General features: G+C 42.7%; 1 protein-coding gene across 1 annotated transcript in view; it reads left to right on the top strand.

Annotated features, from left to right (window-relative positions):
• Window positions 1-27,908, top strand: part of LOC128693736 (tetraspanin-1) — a 149,194-nt gene continuing 121,286 nt past the window's right edge. Inside the window, exon 1 of the mRNA XM_053783581.1 lies at window positions 1-24. The gene's annotated coding sequence lies outside the window, so the exon portion shown is untranslated. The remainder of the gene's footprint in view (window positions 25-27,908) is intronic.

The following is a 27,908-nucleotide window of genomic DNA, read 5'->3' as shown; positions in this document are numbered from 1 at the left end:
CCACCACTACTCTTACCACAGTAGGTATGTCAGTTCTTCAACATTATCCAGGGACCTATTTTCATGAGTGTTTATCACTGGCAGAAGAGCCAATTTTTTAATCTCTCATCAACATCGAGTTAAACTGGTATTCTTTCAAACTTTTACTTACACTATATACTTAGCTTTTCTTACCCGTGTTTTTTTTTTTCTTAATGGATCTTAATCTCGTAGTGTTTTCTTTCCAGTTTAGGAGGTCTAGTCAGAGACCGTGCCGCAGGGGCGATGATCAGGAGAACCATCATATGTACATAACAGGTGGAGTCCCATTGCCAGCCTTTAAGGTCCACGTAACGAATTTCTGTCTATTTCGTCTTTTGCTTGGATGAATCTTAGCAGCGTTAACTGATTATTCTCTACATCGGTGGGGAAGAAGTCAGCCTGATGAACCAAGTTGTGACAGCCTGCAGCCTGAGCTCCGCCTCCAGCAGGAAGTTTTCGTTATAGACAGCACAAGATATTACATTAGCTCTCCTGCAGTGCTTCTTGTTCTTGTCCTTAGACTTCCTACGCTACTACTATCTTCCCTTCTTTCTTCCCCCTCTCTTTATCCCGTCCCTGCCCTCTCGTATATATACTGGCCTCCTTACCTTCGTGTGGCAGTGTGTGACTAGTTGTTGGTGCGATAGAAAACATCGTCATAAGTTTTTCTCCTACGTTCGGTTTTTTTTTTTTTTGAAGCACGAGCAGTGATGAATGAAATCGACTAAATCAATTTTCAGAAGTCGTGGTAATGTTGGCAGAGGAACCGACAACATAATTTAAAAAAAAATATATGTATATATAGACCACATTCTTCTTAAAAATATGATTATGTTTGTACTTTGAAATTTATGTTTATTCCATATAATATTTTTTTAACTAAAAATATTAGGTTGTGGCACTGTGTTGCCTCGTGGTTCGATCCCCGTCATGAGTGGAAACGTTGGACATGTTTCCTTACATCTGCTGTCCCTGTTCGGCTAGCAGTAAGTAGGTACCTGTGTGTTGCCCATGCTCACCTAGTAGTAAGTACCTTGATGTTAGTTGATTGTTCTGGGTCGCTTCCTGGGGGCAGGGGCAGTATACCTTAGATAAGCTGGAACTTTGAAATGAGCGGAGGCTGAACAATAGCTCTTAGACTGTAAAATTGATTCGTATAAAGTAAGAGCCCTTTTCTCTTAAATTCCTATGGACAATTTTCCATTCTTAGCATATTCATGCATTTCCTGGGGTAACGGTGTTATATTTCTTTCCTGCTGTTGTTACTGTGTTTACATATTTACACATTCTCCAGGCACAGTATTCACGTTTTGTGATTTTTTTTTTTCAGAATTTGTGGGTTTCTTTCAGTTCGTGTTGGTTCAATTGGTAGAATAAACTTTCCTTGATTTATTTTTATTGGGATTTTTAATTATGTCTGCCCAGTGTTAGGATTTTCTTCAGCTTATTGCAATGGTTTTGTGTGTGTGTGTGTGTGTGTGTGTGTGTGTGTGTGTGTGTGTGTGTGTGTGTGTGTGTGTGTGTGTGCGTGTGTGTGCGTGTGTGTGTATGTACTCACCTATTTATACTCATCTGTTTGTACTGACCTTTTTGTGATTGCAGGGGTCGATTCATAGCTCCTGGCCCCGTCTCTTCACTGGTAGCTACTAGGTCCTTTCCCTGCTCCATGAGCTTTATCAAACCTCGTCTTGAAACTATATATGGTTCCTGCCTGTATATATATATATATATATATATATATATATATATATATATATATATATATATATATATTGTGTGTGTGTGTGTGTGTTTGTTTTGCAGTTTTATCAATTTTGTTGGTATGTGAGTCTTATACCCACACTACATAAATAACTGATAGGATCATAGAAGGCATGAAAGTTTTCCAACTTATTAAGGCGTTCATGTGCAGTCATCATCCCTGTGACAAATCACCATCATCAGGGTGAAGACGGTGATTTATTTGACGCCGAAACGTTGATTGTGTATCAGTAAACATCTTTACAGGTTTCTAGCCTTTCCCACCTGCATTGAATTTTATGTCTTCAAATTCAGTCATCTTTAATTTATTGCATTGCAAAACAATTATCAATCAATGCTATGGAACTGTAAATGCTGGTTTAACCTTAGTGATAATCTAGTAACACTAACAGTCACTAATGTAATGCCATCCGGAATTTGACCCTCCGAGCAGAACATCAAGTAGAATACAATACCGTGAGGGTCAGCGCACTACACACTAAGACTGAGAGGTATTTCTTCTGATTTAGAGCCTCAATATAGCATGTGAAACTCCCCCTTTACATTCAATGGAATTCAGACCCAGACCCTGGAACTGAGAGAGTAAGTGCCCACCGGATGGAACAAAGGACACGTACATGCAGGGTGTACCTGGATTATACCTCGTGAGTGTTCCGGGGAGTCACCCCCCCCCCTCGGCCAAATGAAATCGCTGGCCTACAGATGGTTCCATCTTCATCCTATTCCCTATTTGTATGTCTCATAATAAAAAGGCTTAAAAATAAGCTGACATAGGCCTCGTAAATAAAAAGGGGACGAAAAAGTCTTAATAAGAACAAAAGAAACATTCTGAAGTGGTTCAGTAGTGCATCACTGCTAAACCACTATGAAAATACCGACAAGTTGTGAAAAAAAAAACGTAAGTACAGGTTAGGACATTTAATAAAGAAACGTTTCACTACTAGTGTCTTCTTCACCAGGACTGAAGACAACAACTCGTCAGAAAACGTCTCAATCTTATTAAATATGCTAATCTGTGCAAACATGTCTCTTTCCTGTCCACTCTTACTTCTGACTCACGCCTTAGTGAGATCACGTTTCGTTTTAGAGATTATATACAGCACTGACAAGCTGACGAGTAAGACCCATGTGTAGCACTTGGGTATCATTATTGCCTAAGTGTTTCGCCTGCGTGCCAGGCAACTTCTTCAGTCGAATATGTGTATATAACACTGGAGACAGTGAAAGAAGTAATTTAGAGTCGATCAGTCCCTCAACCTGCTATTAGTGTGGATAAATGGTTAGGGAACCGACTAGTTGATAAATTAGACACTGTGCTACACTTTGGGAATCTTTATTGAGGAAACGTTCCGCCACACTGTGTCTTCATCAGTTCAGTACAAAGTAGAATAGTGAAGATCATAAGGAGATTGAGGTAATCAGTCCCTCAGCCTGGAGCCGATATAATTAGTCCATCAATCAATGGCTTAATATAATCGACTCTAGGCTGAGGGACTGATCACCTCGGTTACTTTTACTGTCTCCAGTGTTATATTCGCCTGTATTGACTAAGGAAGCCTGCTGCGCAGGCGAGACGTTCCAGGAACAAAGATACCAGAGAGCTTCAAATGAGTTTCATGGCGATCATATTGCCAGCATCACCTCTGCCCTCTAAGCCACAACCTGTCCAAGCCACCAAGAAGACCTTGACTACCACATTTTTGGTCATGTTAACCAAACCTTCCAGCAATATCAAGATTAACCTTTTGACCAAATGTCCGTACTTAGAAGAGCCTCTTGATAATGCTTCGGCCTTTCTTGGACCATTGTCGAGTCGCAAGTGATGAAAGACTTAAAAATAATACTACCTTAACCACCTTGTCCTGTTGTATGACCCCAATGGGTTTAGAGGTTTTCTGTAAATATAATAATCACCTGTATCTGTTTTTATTTGGCCCTTTGTCAGGCTAGTATGGAGTCGATTTCAGGGGTGAAAGCTTTCTCAGTTCCGTACCAAACCGGGCCACCCGGTGGATGGCCTAATCTGGACTAGCACCGAGTTGTTGGTACTAGTTGCACGTATTCCAGCATATGCGCCACAGCCTGGCTAATCAGGAACTCACTTATCCGGTTCCCTCTGGAAGAGAGCTAGGAATGTGTTAGTAATTGCCTTCATGTATGATGGGAAGGTACTGAAAGGCCTTGGTCAGTTTGCGTCTAACGAGTTATCTTACTGTACTCAAGGCAACCTTACTTTTTCATGTGAGTTATTTTGCACTGTCTGCCAAGCTTCTTGTTTTCGTTGGAAGTGATATCTGTGTGTAAATTTGGAACTAGTCCCTCTAGAGTTTTTCAGCTGTCAATTATGATGATACATTCTGCATTCCAAGAAGTATAAGCCGAGGGACTTTAAACACTTTCAGTAATTTAGGTGCTTGAATGAATTTATACGAGCAGTGAAGTTTCTCTACACATTCCCCAAATCTGCAATTTCGCGTGTCTAAAATGGTCTGTAACAGTTCAGCAGTATTACAATCTGGAGAGAACAGTAACATAATATGCGTCAACACTGGTTTGGCATCTCTCTTCAGGTTCAGGTTTTCCAGCCTGTCATTTTCCATGCGGTTAAGATAATTACACTCGTGAGCCTTGAAAGTGAGTTCTGACATTTTGCTTACTTGTCTGTCCATTTGTGTATTTCGGTGTTAGACTATATATTCGTGTAATACGTTTCGTAAGCACCGCCAGTGGTAGTGATGGTGGTTACCTGGAGGTTACCTGGAGGTTATTCCGGGGATCAACGCCCCCGCGGCCCGGTCCATGACCAGGCCTCCCGATGGATCAGGGCCTGATCAACTAGGCTGTTACTGCTGGCCGCACGCAGTCCAACGTACGAGCCACAGCCCGGCTGATCCGGCACTGACTTTAGGTATCTGTCCAGCTCTCTCTTGAAGGCAGCCAGGGGTTTATTGGCAATTCCCCTAATGCTTGATGGGAGGCTGTTGAACAGTTCTGGGCCCCGGACACTTATGGTGTTTTCTCTTAGTGTACCAATGGCGCCCCTACTTTTTATTGGGGGCATTTTGCATCGCCTGCCCAGTCTTTTACTTTCGTAGGGAGTGATTTCTGTGTGCAGATTTGGGACCATTCCTTCCAAGATTTTCCAAGTGTAGATTATGATATATCTCTCCCTCCTGCGTTCCAACGAGTACAAGTCAAGTGCTTCCAAGCGTTCCCAGTAGTTAAGGTGCTTGACAGAACTTATACGTGCAGTAAAGGATCTCTGTACACTCTCTAGATCTGCGATTTCACCTGCTTTGAATGGAGATGTTAATGTACAGCAGTATTCCAGCCTAGAGAGAACAAGTGATTTGAAAAGGATCATCATGGGCTTGGCATCTCTCGTTTTGAAAGTTCTCATTATCCATCCTATCATTTTCTTTGCACGTGCGATCGTGGCACTGTTGTGATCCTTGAAAGTGAGATCCTCAGACATTACTACTCCCAGGTCCCTTACATTATTTTTCCGCTCTATTGTATGGCCGGAGTCAGTAGTATACTCTGTTCTAGTTATTATCTCCTCCAGTTTTCCATAACGGAGTAGTTGGAATTTGTCCTCTTTGAACATCATATTGTTTACCGTTGCCCACTGGAAAACTTTGTTTATATCTTCTTGGAGGTTAACCGCGTCCTCAGTGGTGGTGGTGGATGTGGTCAAGTGTGCGGTGGTAATGGTGGTTTCAAATCACTTGTTCTCTCTAGGCTAGAATACTGCTGTACATTAACATCTCCATTCAAAGCAGGTGAATTCGCAGACCTAGAGAGTGTACAGAGATCCTTTACTGCACGTATAAGTTCTGTCAAGCACCTTAACTACTGGGAACGCTTGGAAGCACTTGACTTGTACTCGTTGGAACGCAGGAGGGAGAGATATATCATAATCTACACTTGGAAAATCTTGGAAGGAATGGTCCCAAATCTGCACACAGAAATCACTCCCTTCGAAAGTAAAAGACTGGGCAGGCGATGCAAAATGCCGCCAATAAAAAGTAGGGGCGCCATTTGTACACTAAGGGAAAACACCATAAGTGTACGGGGCCCAAAACTGTTCAACAGCCTCCCATCAAGCATTAGGGGAATTGCCAATAAGCCTCTGGCTGCCTTCAAGAGAGAGCTGGACAGATACCTAAAGTCAGTGCCGGATCAGCCGGGCTGTGGCTCGTACGTTGGACTGCGTGAGGCCAGCAGTAACAGCCTAGTTGATCAGGCCCTGATCCATCGGGAGGCCTGGTCATGGACCGGGCCGCGGGGGCGTTGATCCCCGGAATAACCTCCAGGTAACCTCCAGGTATTGGTGGTGGATGTATGTGATGCTGGTGGAGTGTTCATGGTGGTAGTGTTGTGGTGATGGGATATAATGGGGAAGGAAACAAGACCGGAAAAGATTATGCTTGATAATTGTACCTTTATGGGGGAGATTATTATTATTATTATTATTATTATTATTATTATTAGTAGTAGTAGTAGTAGTAGTAGTAGTAGTAGTAGTAGTTGTTGTTGTTGTTGTTGTTGTTGTAGTAGTAAAGAAGAAGAAAGAGAATTTAGTTCTAGAAAACAATGTGTAGACTCTTGGCAACATTTTTTCCTAGATGTCTGAATAGGAAAATCTTTGTCGTGACGGAGGGAACTTAACAATATCCTCGAGATAGTTACTATTCCGCCAAGACTGTGGCTAGCATCAACAGCCCCGTTGACAGGTCCTAAAATCAGTAGGCCTAGTCTTTATTCCGAACCGTGGGGGGCGGCGACCCCCAAGAATCGACTACAGGTAACTAAGAGATGAGAGATATTTCTGTCTCACTGAAGTGAATTTTTTTTCAAGTTATGACAATTTATTTCAGTGTGATAAAGAAGCATTATGAAAATGTTATCAGTGGAACAGTCATGTAGGGAAACTGTTTTCCAGCTCTTGGGAAGAACGCTTTTCCAGCTCTTGGGAACGCTTTTCCAGCTCTTGGGAAGAATGCTTTTCCAGCTCTTGGGAAGAACGCTTTTCCAGCTCTTGGGAAGAATGCTTTTCCAGCTCTTGGGAAGAATGCTTTTCCAGCTCTTGGGAACGCTTTTCCAGCTCTTGGGAAGAATGCTTTTCCAGCTCTTGGGAAGAACGCTTTTCCAGCTCTTGGGAAGAACGCTTTTCCAGCTCTTGGGAATGCTTTTCCAGCTCTTGGGAAGAATGCTTTTCCAGCTCTTGGGAACGCTTTTCCAGCTCTTGGGAAGAACGCTTTTCCAGCTCTTGGGAAGAATGCTTTTCCAGCTCTTGGGAAGAATGCTTTTCCAGCTCTTGGGAAGAATGCTTTTCCAGCTCTTGGGAAGAATGATTTTTCAGCTCTTGGGAAGAACGCTTTTCCAGCTCTTGGGAAGAAAGCTTTTCCAGCTCTTGGGAAGAACGCTTTTCCAGCTCTTGGGAAGAATGCTTTTTCAGCTCTTGGGAAGAACACTTTTCCAGCTCTTGGGAAGAATGCTTTTTCAGCTCTTAGGAAGAACGCTTTTCCAGCTCTTGGGAAGAATGCTTTTCCAGCTCTTGGGAAGAACGCTTTTTCAGCTCTTGGGAAGAACGCTTTTCCAGCTCTTGGGAAGAACGCTTTTTCAGCTCTTGGGAAGAATGCTTTTCCAGCTCTTGGGAAGAACACACAAATAACTCGCACATAGAAGAGAGGAGCTTACGACGACGTTTCAGTCCGACCTGGACCATTTACAAAGTCACACTGGCGAAAAAAGACAGGGACGGGACAAGAGAGGTAATAGTGGTGGTAGTAGTAGTAGAGCCAGTCAGATATTAAGAAAGAGGAGAGTTCCTGCCTACTGGCCTATATATACCCCCTCCTCTCCTTTTCGTTAGTGTGACCTTGTAAATGGTCCAAGTCGGACCGAAACGTCGTCGTAAGCTCCTCTCTTCTATGTGCGGGTTGTGTATTGTTCCAGTCACGGTATTGTGCCCTTTTTTTTTTGTTATTTTTGGAAACAACGCTTTTCCAGCTCTTGGGAAGAATGCTTTTCCAGCTCTAGGGAAGAACGCTTTTCCAGCTCTTGGGAAGAACGGTTTTCCAGCTCTTGGGAAGAACGCTTTTCCAGCTCTAGCGAAGAACGCTTTTCCAGCTCTAGGGAAGAACGCTTTTCCAGCTCTTGGGAAGAACGCTTTTCCAGCTCTTGGGAAGAATGCCTTTCCAGCTCTTGGGAAGAACTCTTTTCCAGCTCTTGGGAAGAACACTTTTCCAGCTCTTGGGAAGAACGCTTTTCCAGCTCTTGGGAAGAACGCTTTTCCAGCTCTTGGGAAGAACGCTTTTCCAGCTCTTGGGAAGAACGCTTTTCCAGCTCTTGGGAAGAACACTTTTCCAGCTCTTGGGAAGAACGCTTTTCCAGCTTTTGAAAGCGATGCAGGACGCGAGAGGCATTTTAGGAGGATTTAATCTCTGATAATAATTTATAATTGCACCTGTTTATCATTCACATTAAACGTTTTAAAAGTGTGAGAAAGTGTGTCGGAGAACACGGAAAATAGTTTATAGAAGAAACAGTAGAAAAAGAATAAGAAAAAAGCGTTTTATTAAATATGGACAAAAATTCAATATTGGAAAAAAGTGTTTTATTAAATGAATAAAATGTTTTATCGAATGAAAAACTGTTCTGTTGAAGGAATAAAACGTTTTGAAGCGGGATATAAAAGTTTGGGAGGTGAGAAAAACGTTTTCGGATGGATGCTGTGAAATATTTGGTACCTGGTTACCTGTAGTCGATCCTGGGGGGTCACCGCCCCCCACCGCGGCCTGGTCCCACACCACTTCTGGTTTGCTGGCCTGATCGAGCAAGCTGTTGGTGCTTGATTACTTCGTGAATGCAACAGAAATTGTATATTTAAACATTATAGGAACTCTGGAAGCGAGTAAAGGCTGTAAGTCGGAGTGAAAGGAGAGCTTTTAAAACGATATCCAGGGAGGAATGACTACGATATCGAGCGAAAAATGACTTTTACGATATCCAATAAGGAGTGACCAATCTGATATCCAGCTAAAAATAACTTTTACTATATCCAGTGAGGAATGACCTTCACGATATCCAGAGAAAACTGACTTTTACGATATCCCGCAGGAAGTGTTTCACAGGATGGTGGGAGGAGGCGTCCCAGAGTACGCGGAAATCACCTCCTTGAAGAACCTTGTCTTTACAGAGGACGAACAAATAAAAATCCAATGCAGCATTTTTAGATGCTGTCTCGGTCGACTGTAAATATTTTAAGACGAATTCAAAAATGAAGAGGATTAGGAAGATCGAGAAAGAATAAAAGGGAAGAATATTAAATCAAATATTATTATTACTGTTATTATTATTATTATTATTATTATTATTATTATTATTATTATTATTATTATTATTATTATTATCACTGGGAAGAGCTATTAAGGTGTGGCTAAAGAAGAGGCTGAGGATAAAAAGATAAGTGGAACACCTCAAATAAATTACTGAGAGGAAATGACAAGGAGAACAGGGACAGAATGTTTCAGAGATGGACACAGTAACAAGGGGTCACAGCTGGGAGCTAACTCAGATGAGTCACAAGAATGTTAGGAAGTATTTCTTCAGTCAGAGAGTTGTCAGGAAGTTGAACAATCTGGAGAGTGATGTAGTGGAGGCAGGATCCATATGAAGACGTATGATAAAGAAGTGGTACGATAAAGCTCTTGGGGCAGGGAAAGAGTAGACCTATTAGCGACCAGCGAAAATTGGGCGGGGCAGGAGCTGTGAATCGACCCCTGCAACCACAAATAGGTGAGTACAGTATACCATGAGCACAACTCAATAGAACGTGCGTTTATAAACGATTTTAAGAACCCTGATAATGCATCGGCTGCACTTAGTTACAGCGTTCCTTTGCCGATATGTGGATCTTGGGTCGATTTCTCTTTTCTTTACGTAATATTTGGTAAGGTTAGGTTTTCTTTGGTTTACGTTAGCTTTCGTTTACGATAAGTTTCGTTTGCGTCAGGTTTCGTTCACGTTAGTTTTGGTTTAGGTTAGGTTCGGTTTGATTTGGTTCAGGTTAAATTAGATATGGTTTGTTTGATTTAGGTTAGATAAGGTTAAGTTTGGCTTGGTCTAAGTTAGATTAACGTATGTTTGGTTAGATTTGGTTAACATTAGGTTAGGTTTTCGTTTTATTTTAGTTACGTTAGGTTTTGTATTTTGTTGTTGTTGTTATTGTTGTTGTTGTTGTTGAAGGTTTGATTAGGCTGGTTTTAAATTATTTTGGTTAGATTGTATTTTTCTTTCTTGGTTTGTTTTGAACAGCATTAGGCAAACCTACTTTAGCTTCTCAAGTTCGTTCCTGATCAACCGGGTTGTGTTGTGTATACTGGACCGCGTGCTGTTAGCAGCAGTAACCTAATTGATCAGGCCATCAACCAGGAGGCATGGACTGCGATCGGGCCAGCCAGGGTGATGACTTCCCCTGAATCGACCAGAGGTAGACTACAGGTAGGTAGTCTACAGGTAGGTAGACAGGTTAGTAAGCATGTAGATAGGGTCCTTGCAGCGGTGATCAGTATAGTACTTATCTACTGGCTCTTCCATTCCGATATAAATTAACTGGATCAGAATGACATACTGCAGACAGCGGTGCAGAATAGACAAAGTTGCGACGTTTCGCTCCATGTCGAGTTTAATAAAGCTCGACATGGAGCGAAACGTTGTCACAATAAAAGCTTTTTTAAAACGTGACCTCAGAATCTTATATTTCTGATTGTTTGAATTGAATTCTTTGACAAAGGTGATTAGGATGAGAGGGAGGGAAGCGGGAGTGGGGGGCAAAATTAAGAGGGAGAAAGAGTATGGTGAGGAAGAGGGTGAAATGGAAGAAAATAGACAAAGGAGTTTAACTCAGTGAGGAGCAGGGGTGCGGCTGGCACAATAAGGGAACATTGTATCAACATTTGTGGCTCCAGACTATTCAATATCTTACCAGAAGATATCGGAAACACGGCTGGAACAACTGTAGAAGTCTTTAAGAAAAAAATGGACAAGTATCTTTACAAGGTGCCGGATCAACCAGGCTGTGATGTATGTGTTGGGTAGCGGGCCTCCACAGCAGCAGCCCAGATGACCAGGCTAGCACCAGAGGAGCCTGGCCCATGGCTGGGCTCCGAGAGTAGTAAGACTCTAGAAACTCGTCGAAGGTATATCAAAGTGTGAATGGGAAGGCAAAAGTGAGGTAGGGGGAGAAAGAGTAAGGATGAAGAGATGAAGGTGAGAGGGACGGGAATGAGAGGGAGGAGAGTGAGGTACGAGTAGTGAAAACTGAATGTGAAATGAGTAGGGGTTAGAGGAGGGAAAGGAAGGATAGTAGGTAAGAGAGGGAAAGGAGAAGAGCATGGAAGTTAGGGTGAGAGGGAAGGGAGGAGAAAGTGTAAAGTGAGAGGGAAGAGAGGGTAAGGGTAAGAGAGACTAAACGCATCTGGCGTGTATTGTTCTGGTCCAACTTGAGCCCAGCGTTTAATGGTACGAGGCGAGGGGGCCAGGAGAGGTTTTTCTCTCCGTGTAAACTGCTCTACTGACTTGTACTTGTGTCGTAAATGAAGCTGATTTTTCTTTTCCTTATCCTATTTTTTTTCTTCCAGAGACTGGAAAGGCGAGTTAAGTCTGTGTTTTTTGTTCTCTGCTTCTATTCTTTGCTTTCTATGCTCTATTTTTTATTTATATTGTCTGTTCTTCTCCTCTCTGTTCTTTTTCTACGTTTGTGCTCTCTCTCTGTTTAATAACGAAATCACTTTCATTAATGTCCATTTAGTGTAAGTGTATTTTATTAAGATTAGTATTAGAACAGAAGGATTCTAATTCTGCTGTTTCTTACACAGGTAAGCAATTTGGTAAAGATTTGAGCGAAATCTGAAGATCCTATTGTTACGGTGGAAAAAGTGTGTGTGTGAATATTTTTCAAAATTTGAAGCCTAACGGATGAGCGAAATTAAACGGCAAAGTTGGAGGAAGGATTAAAAAAAACGAAAAATTCAGGCAACCACTTGAAGTGTTAGGTAAATGAACACAAATGTAACTAATGAGGCGTTTCACTGTGGCAACGTTTCGCTCTCCATGAGCTTGACAAAGTTCCTGGAGAGTGAAACATTGCCACAATAAAACGTCACATTAGTTGCATATGTGATCATTTACCCAATATTTTGTCGGTAATTCTACCATTATTATTAACCACTTAAAGATTTCCCTTCAGGGATACCCGATAAGTTTAAAAAAGTTGGGGAATTCTTCCTCGACAGTGTTGGCTGGGTAAACCATCGTTCTCTGGCCTTCGTGAACAGGTACAGACGCGAGACCACTCGATAAGCAATAATGCATTCCAGGTCCTGGTCACTTACCCATCACGTGTGGAGCTGAGGCTGACACATCTCTCTACTTAGCCGGGTATTGGCACACGTCGGAGTTCTTGCGAACATTAATGATTTCAATACTTTTTACTTTTTTTTGTGTTCATATATATATATATATATATATATATATATATATATATATATATATATATATATATATATATATATATTTATTATTATTTTTTTTATTATCACACCGGCCGATTCCCACCAAGGCAGGGTGGCCCGAAAAAGAAAAACTTTCACCATCATTCACTCCATCACTGTCTTGCCAGAAGGGTGCTTTACACTACAGTTTTTAAACTGCAACATTAACACCCCTCCTTCAGAGTGCAGGCACTGTACTTCCCATCTCCAGGACTCAAGTCCGGCCTGCCGGTTTCCCTGAATCCCTTCATAAATGTTACTTTGCTCACACTCCAACAGCACGTCAAGTATTAAAAACCATTTGTCTCCATTCACTCCTATCAAACACGCTCACGCATGCCTGCTGGAAGTCCAAGCCCCTCGCACACAAAACCTCCTTTACCCCCTCCCTCCAACCCTTCCTAGGCCGACCCCTACCCCGCCTTCCTTCCACTACAGACTGATACACTCTTGAAGTCATTCTGTTTCGCTCCATTCTCTCTACATGTCCGAACCACCTCAACAACCCTTCCTCAGCCCTCTGGACAACAGTTTTGGTAATCCCGCACCTCCTCCTAACTTCCAAACTACGAATTCTCTGCATTATATTCACACCACACATTGCCCTCAGACATGACATCTCCACTGCCTCCAGCCTTCTCCTCGCTGCAACATTCATCACCCACGCTTCACACCCATATAAGAGCGTTGGTAAAACTATACTCTCATACATTCCCCTCTTTGCCTCCAAGGACAAAGTTCTTTGTCTCCACAGACTCCTAAGTGCACCACTCACTCTTTTTCCCTCATCAATTCTATGATTCACCTCATCTTTCATAGACCCATCCGCTGACACGTCCACTCCCAAATATCTGAATACGTTCACCTCCTCCATACTCTCTCCCTCCAATCTGATATTCAATCTTTCATCACCTAATCTTTTTGTTATCCTCATAACCTTACTCTTTCCTGTATTCACCTTTAATTTTCTTCTTTTGCACACCCTACCAAATTCATCCACCAATCTCTGCAACTTCTCTTCAGAATCTCCCAAGAGCACAGTGTCATCGGCAAAGAGCAGCTGTGACAACTCCCACTTTGTGTGTGATTCTTTATCTTTTAACTCCACGCCTCTTGCCAAGACCCTCGCATTTACTTCTCTTACAACCCCATCTATAAATATATTAAACAACCACGGTGACATCACACATCCTTGTCTAAGGCCTACTTTTACTGGGAAAAAATTTCCCTCTTTCCTACATACTCTAACTTGAGCCTCACTATCCTCGTAAAAACTCTTCACTGCTTTCAGTAACCTACCTCCTACACCATACACTTGCAACATCTGCCACATTGCCCCCCTATCCACCCTGTCATACGCCTTTTCCAAATCCATAAATGCCACAAAGACCTCTTTAGCCTTATCTAAATACTGTTCACTTATATGTTTCACTGTAAACACCTGGTCCACACACCCCCTACCTTTCCTAAAGCCTCCTTGTTCATCTGCTATCCTATTCTCCGTCTTACTCTTAATTCTTTCAATTATAACTCTACCATACACTTTACCAGGTACACTCAACAGACTTATCCCCCTATAATTTTTGCACTCTCTTTTATCCCCTTTGCCTTTATACAAAGGAACTATGCATGCTCTCTGCCAATCCCTAGGTACCTTACCCTCTTCCATACATTTATTAAATAATTGCACCAACCACTCCAAAACTATATCCCCACCTGCTTTTAACATTTCTATCTTTATCCCATCAATCCCGGCTGCCTTACCCCCTTTCATTTTACCTACTGCCTCACGAACTTCCCCCACACTCACAACTGGCTCTTCCTCACTCCTACAAGATGTTATTCCTCCTTGCCCTATACACGAAATCACAGCTTCCCTATCTTCATCAACATTTAACAATTCCTCAAAATATTCCTTCCATCTTCCCAATACCTCTACCTCTCCATTTAATAACTCTCCTCTCCTATTTTTAACTGACAAATCCATTTGTTCTCTAGGCTTTCTTAACTTGTTAATCTCACTCCAAAACTTTTTCTTATTTTCAACAAAATTTGTTGATAACATCTCACCCACTCTCTCATTTGCTCTCTTTTTACATTGCTTCACCACTCTCTTAACTTCTCTCTTTTTCTCCATATACTCTTCCCTCCTTGCATCACTTCTACTTTGTAAAAACTTCTCATATGCTAACTTTTTCTCCCTTACTACTCTCTTTACATCATCATTCCACCAATCGCTCCTCTTCCCTCCTGCACCCACTTTCCTGTAACCACAAACTTCTGCTGAACACTCTAACACTACATTTTTAAACCTACCCCATACCTCTTCGACCCCATTGCCTATGCTCTCATTAGCCCATCTATCCTCCAATAGCTGTTTATATCTTACCCTAACTGCCTCCTCTTTTAGTTTATAAACCTTCACCTCTCTCTTCCCTGATGCTTCTATTCTCCTTGTATCTCCTTGTATATATATGTATGTCGTGCCGAATAGGCAGAACTTGCGATCTTGGCTTAAATAGCAGCGCTCATCTTGCCGTATTGGACAAAGGAAAATTTGTGTATACAGTAATTTCGCCAAAATCATTCTGAACCTAACGAAAAAAATATATTTCACTGTGTTTGTTTAGTATTAAATTATTGTAAACAAATCTAAAATATATATAGTTGGGTTAGGCTAAAATAAATTGTTCTTGTTATAATAAGGTTAGGTAAGTTTTCTAAGATTCTTTTGGTGCAAAATTAGAAATTTTTACATTAACATTAATTAAAAATATATATCTTTAAACGTGTAAGAGAAAATTTTAGAAAGGACTTAATTTTAAATGAGTTCTTGCTAATTGACCAGTCAAGCTGCTGCATTAAACCACTCAACCTCAGATGCCTCATAAGTTTGGGCAGCCAGTCTGAACGTAAACCACGTTTCCTCCAGAGTCAGGCACACCAGTGAGCCTCAAGCTAGTCTCTTAGTTATTTCATTCTGGTTCTGTATGTACTGGCCTCATGAACGATGCTCACCCAGTGTACTCAGCGGGAAGTAAGCGAATGGATACACAAACATATCACAGTCAGCAGGAGCCATTGAAAGGACTCCAACCCACGCTTATAATTTCACCACTTAAAGGGACGCGTGAGTTCCCCTGTCTCCTAATAAGCTCATTTTCCCCCTATAATATATCTTGTCCATAATTACTATCGTATTTACTTTGCTTTCGTTAGGCGAAGTCTAGGATCTTTCCATAATTCATGGTATAACTTAACAAATCTATGAGGACAATTGTCCTCAAATATCCTAGGCTTCACCTTACGAAAGCAGATAGTAATTAATAATTAGTAATTACAGACCTGATACATAGGAGGAAAATGAACATATAAGCAGACAAGGGAACTCGGCGTCCCTTAACCGACCATTTAAAAGCATGGTACTGTATCTACTAGTCCATGGTTAGCTATTTGTCTTGGTCAACATTTATAGCCGCATGCAGCCCTGCGCCCACTCACACTGCGGGCAGCATCACTTGGATATTTCATAAAAATCCACGTCCATTGATTAGTCCACATATTAAGCTTTAATTTTCGTGATAAGACAACATTGTTCCCGGGGTTCGATATGCCAATTTTCATCTTTCACTCTTATAGTGAAGGATGGGAAGCCCTCTCATAATTCCAGCCGATCAACCAGCAAATTTACAATTACAATACTAGATCCACAGGTCCACTGAGACTTAGGTAAATACCGGTACTGCGTTCATGCATCATGTTATTATCATCGGATATTTCTGTGGGCTAATTTCCAGTTATTTACGTGTCATAACTCGGCCAAGGACATTTCTTCGTCTGAAGGTGTGACGTAACTGCTCCATGATTGGTGTGTTTGCTTTTGCTCTGATTATATACCAATATCATTTTTTTCTCTCGTTTTATTATGCTTGGAAAATTTATATCTTCAATTAAATTCGTCTGAGATTATTCTGGGTCCTCCTTGGTAAGGGCTGAAGAGGTGGAACCTAGAGTAGTGAGGGCTGGAGAGGTGAGTCCTGGAGTGGTGAGGGCTGGAGAGGTGGGACCTGGTGTGGTAAAGACTGGAGAGGTGGAACCTGCTGTGGTGAGGGCTGAAGAGGTGGAACCTGGGGTAGTGAGGGCTGGAGAGGTGGAACCTGGAGTAGTGAGGGCTGGAGAGGTGGAATCTGGAGTAGTGAGGGCTGGAGAGGTGAGGCCTGGAGTGGTGAAAGCTGGAGAGGTGGAACCTGCTGTGGTGAGGACTGGAGAAGTGGGACCTGGTGTGGTGAGGACTGGAGAGGTGGGACCTGGTGTGGTGAGGCCTGTGGAGATGGGACCTAGTGTGGCGAGGACTGGAGAGATGGGACCTAGTGTGGTAAGGATTGGAGAGGTGGGACCTGCTGTGGTGAGAACTGGAGAGATGGGTCCTGGTGTGGTGAGGGTTGGACAGGGGGGTCCTGGTGTGATGAGGGCTGGAGAGAGGGGTTCTGGTGTGGTCAGAATTGGAGATGTGGGTCCTGGTATGGTGAGGGCTGGAGATGTGGGTCCAGGTATGGTGAGGGCTGGAGATGTGGGTCCAGGTATGGTGAGGGCTGGAGAGGTGGGACCTTGTCCTGTTTTCTGGTATTATCGTCACTTGTCTTGTTTTCTGGTATTATTGTCACTTGCCCTGTCTTCTGGTATCGACACTTGCCCTGTTTTCTGGTATTATCGTCATTTGTCCTGTTTTATGTTATTATCGCCACTTGTCCTGTTTTCTGGTATTATCGTCACTTGTCCTGTTTTCTGGTATTATCGTCACTTGTCCTGTTTTCTGGTATTATCGTCACTTGTCCTGTTTTCTGGTATTATCGTCACTTGTCCTGTTTTCTGGTATTATCGTCACTTGTCATCTAACTTCCTATCATTTCCTCTTTACTATCTATCTTCTGGCTTCATTCTCATTTTCTCGTTCAGTTGTGACTTGATAATCTTTCGAAACGTCGTGCAAACTTTCGAAACGTCGTGTAAACTTTCGAAACATCGTGAATACTTTCGAAACGTCGTGTAAACATACCTCTCGAAAGTGGGTCACAGTGTATTCTGATTTTTTTTAATTACACCTTTTATATATATATATATATATATATATATATATATATATATATATATATTTTAACCACCTTTACACCTCGTGTTTCATAAATTTTTTTTCGTTTTCTCCTTCACGAGAGAAAAAAAATTAAGTGTTCGTAAAAAAATACGTACATTTTTCTACGCTCTGTTCATTTTGGGGAATTTTTATGTAATACAAGAATGTCTTGTGTGTACAATATTAGGATTAGTTAAGTAAAATGTAATTATTATTATTATTATTTTTGTTTAACTTAACTAAGCTCTTTAATTCATTAAAAATTTGAAGATTTATTTTGTTTGAGTACTGTGAGAATTGCTAAACTCGTATGGGTCATACAGTGCCTGGGTATATTGAAGGTAATCTGGTTTGACTCTAGTTAGGTCATGGTAGGTCCAGTTCCTTGGATCGGGGGGCCTTTCACTAGAGCACCGAGGCACCCCGTCTATAGAGGTCTTATTCACTGAAGTTAAAGAATGCATTAGTAATTTTCGATTGTTATGGATTGCGCATATTTTTGTTTCCCTGGTGTACAGTTTACCTGGCGTGAGTGGGACGGGCGTGGGTTGGACGTGGCGTGGGAGGACCTCTGCATGTGTGGACGGGGGATGCGAGAATATTGTATACTTCCTATTTAAAGCGATTCACAAGTCTCGGATAACGTTCCTGGGGTGGTGAGGGTGGTGGTGCAGGTGGTGGTGGTGGTAGTGCAGGTGGTGGTGGTAGTGCAGGTATTGATGGTAGGGGGTTGTGGTTGTGTGGTGATAATGGTGTGTGTTGTGCTATCTTAGTGGTGTGGGTGACCTGGTGTTGCGGCAGTGATGTGGGTGACCTAGTGTTGTGGTAGTGATGTGGGTGACCTGGTGTTGTGGTAGTGATGTGGGTGACCTGGTGTTGTGGTAGTGGTGTGGGGTGACCTAGTGTTGCGGCAGTAATGTGGGTGACCTGGTGTTGCGGCAGTAATATGGGTGACCTGGTGTTATGGTAGTGGTGTGGGTGACCTGGTGTTGCGGCAGTAATATGGGTGACCTGGTGTTGTGGTAGTGGTGTGGGTGACCTGGTGTTGCGGCAGTAATATGGGTGACCTGGTGTTGTGGTAGTGATGTGGGTGACCTGGTGTTGTGGTAGTCATGTGGGTAACTTGCTGATGGCAACGAGGTTCTTTTATCCAAATGACTGGATAACCAGGACCTTCCACAGGTCTGAGCAAAAGTCAGACCTGTGGAACAGAACTGTCCTCAAAGAGCAGGCAAATCAAACGCGATAGTAATTATGGAAAAATGACCATGTTATTAGAAGACAAGGAAACTCACGCACCTCTTAATTTTTCTTAACCTTATAGTAGACATGGGAAACACTAGCAACTGCTTCGTATCGTTCTTTGCGGACGAGACCAAAATGAGCAGGAAAGTCATTTTGGTGGAAGCCACAAAAACTTTGCGTACAGGCATCAACAATGTCCTCCAGTGGGCAGAGGACAATAACATGTTCAGTGGAGTAAAATTCTAGCTGCTTAGATGTGGAAAGAATGAACTCAGAGGGAGCACTACATACAGAACACAGAACCATCTCATAGAACGACAGAAACACGTAAACGACTTGGGATTTTTGTCAGGTAACCTATCATTTCCAGAATACAAAGCGATGCAAGTGATGACACTATTAAAATCACTTTGCTCTCTTATTAAGAATATTGTCAGTGTTGACGGCTTGGTTCTAGGTAAGAAAGATATCAAAGCTAAAAGAAGGTACAGAGGACTTTAGTGTCCTCATAATGTCAAAGCATTTAATGCTGATGGTGACATTCTTCAAATCGCTAGTGCTCCCTCACTTAGAATATTGCTCAGTGCTGACGGCCCCGTTTAGGGCAGGAGAAATATCGGAGCTGGAACAAATACAGAGATCGTTTACGGCTCACATTGAGCCAGTAAAGCACCTAAACTACTGGGAACGCCTGAAGTCTTGAACATGTACTCATTGGAGCGGAGGAGAGAGAGGTACATGATAATATATACCTGGAAGGTACTCGAGGGCTTGGTCCCAAATCTGCACACTGCCATAACAACATGCTGGAGTGAGAGATATGGGAGGAAGTGTAAAATAAGCCCAGTGAGGAGAAGGGGTGCGGTGGGGAGAATAAGGGAACACTGTATCAACATCCGGGGTCCCAGACTTTTCAACATCTTATCAGAAGATATCAGAAACACTGCTGGAACAAATGTAGAAGCCTTCAGGAGGAAACTAGACAAGTATCTTCACCAGGTGCCAGATCAACCAGGGTGTGACGGATATGTGGGGCAGCGGGCCTCCAGCAGCAACAGCCTGGTTGACCAGGCGAGCACTAGACGAGCCTGGCCCATGGCCGGGCTCAGAGAGCAGATATACTCTCGAAATTCTTCAAAGGTATATCAAAGGTAAAGGTATTACTGAGAATGCCTAAAATTCTTGGGATGTGTTTTTTGAAGCGAAGATGAGGTTCCTGATATTATATACATGGAAGATATTGAAGGTTTAATCTCAAGTCTCACTATCATAATAACGTACTGACGTGAGAGATATGAGGGAGTGTAAAATAGATCCATTGAGAACCAGAGCGATCATGGGTACAATAAGAGAACATTGTTTCAACATTCATGGTTCATGACTATTTAACCTGCTACCGAAAGATATCAGAAATATTGCTGGAACAAGTGTGGAAGAATTCAAGAAGAAACTGAATGTCTACGTCCGTCAAGTGCCAAATCAACCGGGATGTGTGATCAAACGGGCTGCCAACAAAAGCTTGGTTGAATAAGCAATCAATGGAGAAGTCCGGCCCCAGGCTGGCCTGGAAGGGTAGAAAAACTCTCAAAACTGGTTATAGGTATATTACACTTGATAACGGCCAACACTAAAAAAAAAAAAAACATCGTTTGGTTTCCATTTTAAATTTGTGGTTTAGATGTAAAGTTTGTTTTTGACGATCTTCCTGGTTGACCAGGCAAGTACCAGACGAGCCTGTCCCATGGCCGGGCTCCGAGAGTAGTGAGACACTCGAAACTCATCAAAGGTAAACTCATCAAAGGTACATGTATGATCCCCTATATGTTTATAGCCTCTACTTGCTTCTTCGTTCCCATGAGAAGATTATTATTGTATCACCGGGTTCTCACACCGTCTCTTTGACCCGCGGCCATGTTGTCATACCAATAATTGAACCAATTGTATGATGCTGGTGTAAGGTGGGGTGTTGGTGTAAGGTCAGTGCTGGTGTAAGGTGGGGTGCTGGTGTAAGGTGGGGTGCTGGTGTAAGGTCAGTGCTGGTGTAAGATCAGTGCTGGTGTAAGGTGGGGTGCTGGTGTAAGGTGGGGTGCTGGTGTAAGGTCAGTGCTGGTGTAAGGTGGGGTGCTGGTGTAAGGTGGGGTGCTGGTGTAAGGTCAGTGCTGGTGTAAGGTGGGGTGCTGGTGTAAGGTGGGGTGCTGGTGTAAGGTCAGTGCTGGTGTAAGGTGGGGTGCTGGTGTAAGGTCAGTGCTGGTGTAAGGTGGGGTGCTGGTGTAAGGTGGGGTGCTGGTGTAAGGTCAGTGCTGGTGTAAGGTGGGGTGCTGGTGTAAGGTGGGGTGCTGGTGTAAGGTCAGTGCTGGTGTAAGGTCAGTGCTGGTGTAAGGTGGGGTGCTGGTGTAAGGTGGGGTGCTGGTGTAAGGTCAGTGCTGGTGTAAGGTGGGGTGCTGGTGTAAGGTGGGGTGCTGGTGTAAGGTCAGTGCTGGTGTAAGGTCAGTGCTGGTGTAAGGTGGGGTGCTGGTGTAAGGTGGGGTGCTGGTTTAAGAAGTTGTTGGTGCTAGTGTAAAGGGTTAGGGTTGTTATACTTGTATTAAGGGTGTCATTGTCCCCTCAGCCCGACACCATACCAGGCGTTCCGATTGAAAGACTCATAAATCCGATTGTTAGTGCTAGCATCTCGCAATCCAATATAGGCATCACAGCACAACTGATCAGGAATTGATCTGAAGATCTTATTATCACAATCCCCCTTGAAGACAACTTGAGCTCTCTTAGTAATTCCCCTAATATATGAAGGAAAAAACATTTAACAATTTTTTCACTTAGAGTCCTCCTTGCACTTTTTGTCTTCGGTGAGAGTATTTTGCCGAGTTTCTTGTTAATGTTGGATGTGATTTCTGAATGCTCATTTGGGACCAATCTTCATAAAAATTTCCCAGGTATCATTTCGCTTACAGTATTCTTCGGTGTTAAGGGCTCCATTCAGAGCAGGAGAGACATCAGAGCTGGAACAGTTTCATACATCATTTACGGGCCGCGTAGAGGCAGTAAAGCATAAATTACTAGGAATGCCTTAGAGTCCTAAATATGTACTCGCTGGATCAGAAAGATGGATAAATGCTAATATGTAGATGGAAAATAATTCAGGGCCTGGCCCCAAATCTGCACACTGCCATAACATACTGGAGTGAGAGATATGGGAGAATGTGTAGAGCAAACCCCGTGAAAGGCAGGGCAGACACTTTTTCTTTAATTTCCAAAATTAATATTTTAAAAGTAAACTATTTTCTGTTTAGAATTTTGAAGGCCGTAAAGGTCTCGATGTAATCAGGGGCGCTATGGGCACAATGAGCGCTGTATCAGCAAACGAGGTCCCAGACTTTTCAAGGCACGTAATAGTTTTTTCTAATTCTTGATGAGTATGGAGGTGCCTGAGTCTGGGCTTAGTGCATGGGTTTGCTGTCACTGGCTTCGTCAGTGCCGAGTGTGGGTAACATTTAGGTCAGAAATTTTGAAAGTGTCGGCAAAGTTTAGTCTCGTGAAAAATTCCTTCAAATTGTCAACCTTCTCTTTAACAATTCTCTGAATCCTGAGTTATATGCGACTTCAGCATTTCATTTATTTCTTTGGTATCAGTACGCTCGTACGTTGGATTGCGTGCAGCCAACAGTAACAGCCTGGTTGATCAGGCTCTGATCCACCAGGAGGCCTGGTCACAGACCGGGCCGCGGGAGCGTTGACCCCCGGAACTCTCTCCAGGTAAAGTCCAGGTAAGGGTCATCTTAGAGCAATGGCCTGGTAATGAATGTGGGTTTTCCTTTAAATTTCGCATACAAAGTATGTATTATTATTTTTTTTAATTTCATTAATGTTTTTTTTCTTACCCTGTGTCTCCAGGACACTGAACGATATACATAGTTTGACCTTAGCGTTTTTCATTTTCTAATTGTTGCTCTTACTGTTCATGAGAAAATCTGGAAATTTTAAGTAGTTGTGTCGTTTATTTTCGCCCGGAAGAGGAGCCCGAATGACCCTCCCTTCCCCTCTCTACCCTATATATATTTATCTTTCTTTTTATTAATGATGATGTCTGGTTCACACTTCTGGTACCAGTGAGTTCATCGTCTCAAGATTGGCTTAAATTCATGTCTTGTTATCTTCCCAACATATTTCAGTCCCGTTTTAGGTATTATTGCAATTTGCGTTGGGCTGCTCAGTCACAGCGTGTTCAGATCTGAACTTCAGTTAGAATGTAATCCAAATTTCCTGTGTTTGACACAATGTTCTGCGTCAGATCCTCATTATTTGTGGATGTAAGTTCAAATGTATTTTTCTAATCTGATCTGTTCAATTGACTGTTGACTTAAAGCGACTTATTCACAACGTCTAAAATATTTCATTCACGCACTCAACCACCTAGAACCTTCCGTTTTAGATATCTAAAATTTAAATCATCACACAATAGGATATGTGAGACTGGGTTTGATAGATTTTTCAAAGCAGTTTTCAGTTTCCAATTGTTGACTTTTAAACTGCTGGAAAGTTGAGTTTGGTATCTTATATACATACTACAAAACTGAACAATGACTTTTTTTTTTAATTTTCACAGAGAAATCGACTACATCATTTGCAGTGTTATGTAACTCAATGTAAATCCCACTCAGATCCAACCCCTCATGTATTTTTCTAACATATATTTGAAGCTATCCAAGGTTTTAGGTTCAATACCTTACTAGGTAGGGTCATTGAAAATATTATCTCGAATTCTTTCCTGAAGGGATGTCATCAGAACCTTGATAAATTATGCACATGTGCAACTCTTGGGTATCTTTATTGAGGAAACGTTTCGCCACACAGTGGCTTCATCAGTCCATACAAAGGAGAATCTTGAAGAACAGGAGGAGAATGAGGTAATCAGTCCCTCAACCTTGAGTCGATGTGGTCAGTCCATCAATCTTGAATAGAATACGGCATACGTGCGGAGAAGGAGCTTATAAACCGTTGGCAGGAGAGGTGCAGCAGTCATAGGTGGTGTCACATTCGCTTGCCTAATTCTTAGGCACGACCTACTTCCACATTAAACAAATGTGACACCACCTATGACTGCTGCACCTCTCCTGCCAACGGTTTATAAGCTCCTTCTCCGCACGTATGCCGTATTCTATTCAAGATTGATGGACTGACCACATCGACTCAAGGTTGAGGGACTGATTACCTCATTCTCCTCCTGTTCTTCAAGATTCTCCTTTGTATGGACTGATGAAGCCACTGTGTGGCGAAACGTTTCCTCAATAAAGATACCCAAGAGTTGCACATGTGTATAATTTATCAAGATGTCGGTTCTCTGAACCATTCATCTACATCAGAACCTTATTTACGGTCCCTTATTTATGCCCATTTTTCACTTATACACCTCAATAATGTCCTCCTTCATTCTACGTCTTACAAGAGAATGTAGGGATTTAAATCTCTTCCTGTGGAAGATTCCTTATGCAATGAATAATTTTGTCATTCTTCTGTGAATGTTCTCTAACGAATTTATATCAGTTCTGTAGAATGGAGACCAAAACTGAGTTGCATAATCTGAGGCTGTAGAGCTGTAGTTTAAGTTCTTAATATGGTGAAGAGTCCAATTAAGCATTATTTTGTTTTATTGCTTAGTAAAAGTGAATGATGCAGTATCATTTATTGTTAATTTCTCTCTCTTTCCCTTCCTCTTCACAGTAGCCTTTTTCCTATCCCTCTGTCCCACCTTTCCCTATTTCCATCTCATTCTGACTTTCCACTATCCCTGCTTGGCTTCCCTCCCTCCCAGACAGCGTGTGTGGGTGACCTCCAGCTGAGACTTAACGGCAACACAACACGCTTCCAGACACAAAGCAATCATCTTTTTCCTATTTGAAAATATGGAAGAGAAAGTATATTTTATGGTAAGAATAATTTTTTCGAGCGTTTCTCTTCAAAATGACCACCCCATTGCTGAGCCCAGGCTAAAAAGATTGTTGAGTTACCCTAGGCTGAAGGAAAAAAATGAGCCCAGGGTGAGAAAACTGAGCTCATTCTAAGAAAGTTCTTAAGCTGAGGCTGGGAAAATTGTTGAGTCCGAGGCGAGAACTTTTTAGCACATGCTGAAGAATTTATTTTTAGGTGAGCTGAGGAAATTGGGAGTGAGTTCGCTATTTCTGGGACTCGTCCAATGGATGCTGAATGTTGGCACGCAAACTTTACGGTCCACGAGATTACAGTTTCCACCCTCCCTCTGATACACGCAATCATACGTGAATATACACTGGTGCAACCTACCCTCCAAAACACACACGCGCACACTCTTACTGTCTCTGTTTCTCTCTATTTAGACTGAGGGCGGTTGGAAAGTGGAGTAACTTGGATATTATAATGCCCATGAAAGCCGTCTAGAAAGCAGGGCCAGGAGCTGCGTCTTTACTCCCTCAAACAGAACTCTGAGTCCTTGGAGAATACTGCAGTTGATCAAAGAGTTCCTTATATTAAGTAGGCGAGTACTTTCTTGTAACACAGATGTCAGAATGGGAAACGGTAACGAGTAGGCTTCCACAAGGATCGGTACTATGCCCAGTTCTTTTCTAGTATACGTGAATGATACTCCAGAAGAGACAGAAGTATCCCTGTTTACTGATGTATCATTTATGAGAAAACCCGATGAGGACAAGGAAAGGCTATAAGTGGACCTGATTGGTCAGACAAGTGATTACCAGAATTCTAATCCAGCAAATGCAAGGTTATGACAACTTGGGAAGGGGTGATAAGACCAGGAAGTGAGTATAGACTCTGGAGCAGAGGCTTCAAACCTCAGTGAGAAAGACCTAGGGGTGAGCGTAGTGCCCAGAATATCACCGGAGACACATCAACTGAATAACCGCTGCAGCAAATGCTCGTTTGGCAAAGCTAAGACTAACATTACAGAATCTCAATAGTCATTTACGGCCCGGTATGCGACAAAAGGCAGGACCCATCTTGAAATATGCAGCACCAGCATAGAGCCCTCACTTGATAAAGTTTGTTATGGAACTGTGAAAGTGCTGACGTATAATTTTACTTTTGATGAATTTGAAGAGTTCTACGCCCGGAACCAGGCCCTGGGCCAGGCTTATCTGGTGTTGCCTGCGTCACCCAGGCTGTTGCTGCTGGCGGAGCGCTGGCCCACATATTCATTACTTCGTAGGTGATCCGGCACTTGGTAGAGATATTTGTCCAGTTTTCTCTTTGCAGACGTCTACACTTATCCCATCAGAGTTTCCGATATCTTTTGGTAAGATGTTGAGTTGTCTGGAACCACTGATGTTGATATAATGTTCTCTTATTGTGCCCACAGTGCCCCTGCTTTTCACTAAGTTTATTTTACACTTTCTTCCATATTTCTAACTATGACAAGACTAGTCCAAACACTATGGAGAAAAGAATTAAACCCAAAGATATTAGAGAGTAAGAGACCCTGACATTCAAAACATTCAAACCTCGAGTGGCGGGAAACAGGTACACTAGGGCACATTTGGAAGTTAAAAAGGCTGACGAATCACAGAGATACCAAGATGTATTTATTTAACCGGCGGATGGTCAGGGAATAGAATGAACTGGGCGAAGTAGTAGTGAAAGCACTCAACCATTCAAGGAATATGTCGTGTTTGATTCTCTCGCTACTCCTGTTTTCCCTATATTTCGTTTATCAGGAATGAATTCGAGCAGCCACTTTCCTGACCACATCAGTAGCCTGTTAGTTAGTTTCCGTATATTCTCTGCCTCCTTAAATTATACTTTTTCTCATTACTTCACTGATTACACATCATTCGCAAACGGAGATATATAGGATTTAATTTCCTCTCGTAGGTCATTAACGACCCTTGTGGTTGTGTGTGTGTGTGTGTACTCACCTAATTGTGGTTGCAGGGCTCGAGACTCAGCTCCTGGCCCCGCCTCTTCACCGACCGCTACTAGGTCCTCTCTCCCCCTGCTCCATGAGCTTTATCATACCTCGTCTTAAAACTATGTATGGTTCCTGCCTCCACTACTTCACTTGCTAGGCTATTCCACTTCCTGACTACTCTATGACTGAAGAAATACTTCCTAACATCCCTTTGACTCATCTGGGTCTTCAACTTCCAATTATGACTCCTTGTTTCTGTGTCCCCTCTCTGGAGCATCCTGTCTCTGTCCACCTTGTCTATTCCACGCAGTATTTTGTATGTCGTTATCATGTCTTCCAGGACCCTCCTGTCCTCCAGGGTCGTCAGGCCGATTTCCCTTAACCTTTCTTCGTAGGACATTCCCCTTAGCTCTGGAACTGACCTTGTCGCAAACTTTTGCACTTTATCTAATTTCTTGACGTGCTTGATCAGGTGTGGATTCCAAACTGGTGCTGCATACTCCAGTATGGGCCTGACGTACACAGTGTACAGTGTCTTTAACGATTCCTTACTAAGGTATCGGAACGCTATTCTCAGGTTTGCCAGGCGCCCATAAGCTGCAGCAGTTATCTGGTTGATGTGTGCTTCCGGAGACATGCTCGGTGTTATACTCACCCCAAGATCTTTCTCCATGAGCGAGGTTTGCAGTCTCTGGCCACCTAGCCTAAACTCCGTCTGCGGTCTTCTTTGCCCTTCCTCGATCCTCATGACTTTGTATTTGGCGGGGTTAATTTCGAGAAGCCAGTTGCTGGACCAGGTGCCCAGCCTGTCCAGGTCTCTTTGAAGTCCTACCTGATGTGTGTGTATGTGTGTGTGTACTCACCTAGTTGTACTCACCTAGTTGAGGTTGCAGGGGTTGAGTTCTATCTCCTGGCCCAGCCTCTTCACTGGTCGCTACTAGGTCACTCTCCCTGAACCGTGAGCTTTATCATACCTCTGTTTAAAGCTATGTAGGGATCCTGCCTCCACTACATCGCTTCCCAAACTATTCCGCTTACTGACTTCTCTATGGCTGAAGAAATACTTCCTAACATCCCTGTGATTTATCTGTGTGTGTGTGTGTGTGTGTGTTTGTGTGTGTGTTTGTGTGTGTGTGTGTGTGTGTGTGTGTGTGTGTGTGTGTGTGTGTGTGTGTGCGCGTGTGCGCGCTCGCGCGTGCGTTTCCTTCTAAGCGTATATTTTATATTTTTCTTTCTCGCTTTTCTCTGCATTAATTTATCTCTATTTGTGTGAGCGTCAGGTGATGTTTGGGGTAGA

This window comes from Cherax quadricarinatus, chromosome 34, assembly GCF_038502225.1.
Source record: "Cherax quadricarinatus isolate ZL_2023a chromosome 34, ASM3850222v1, whole genome shotgun sequence".
NCBI lineage: Eukaryota > Metazoa > Arthropoda > Malacostraca > Decapoda > Parastacidae > Cherax > Cherax quadricarinatus.
The sequence above is the reverse complement of the archived record's forward strand: the minus strand, read 5'-3'. Positions and strand labels throughout refer to the sequence as shown.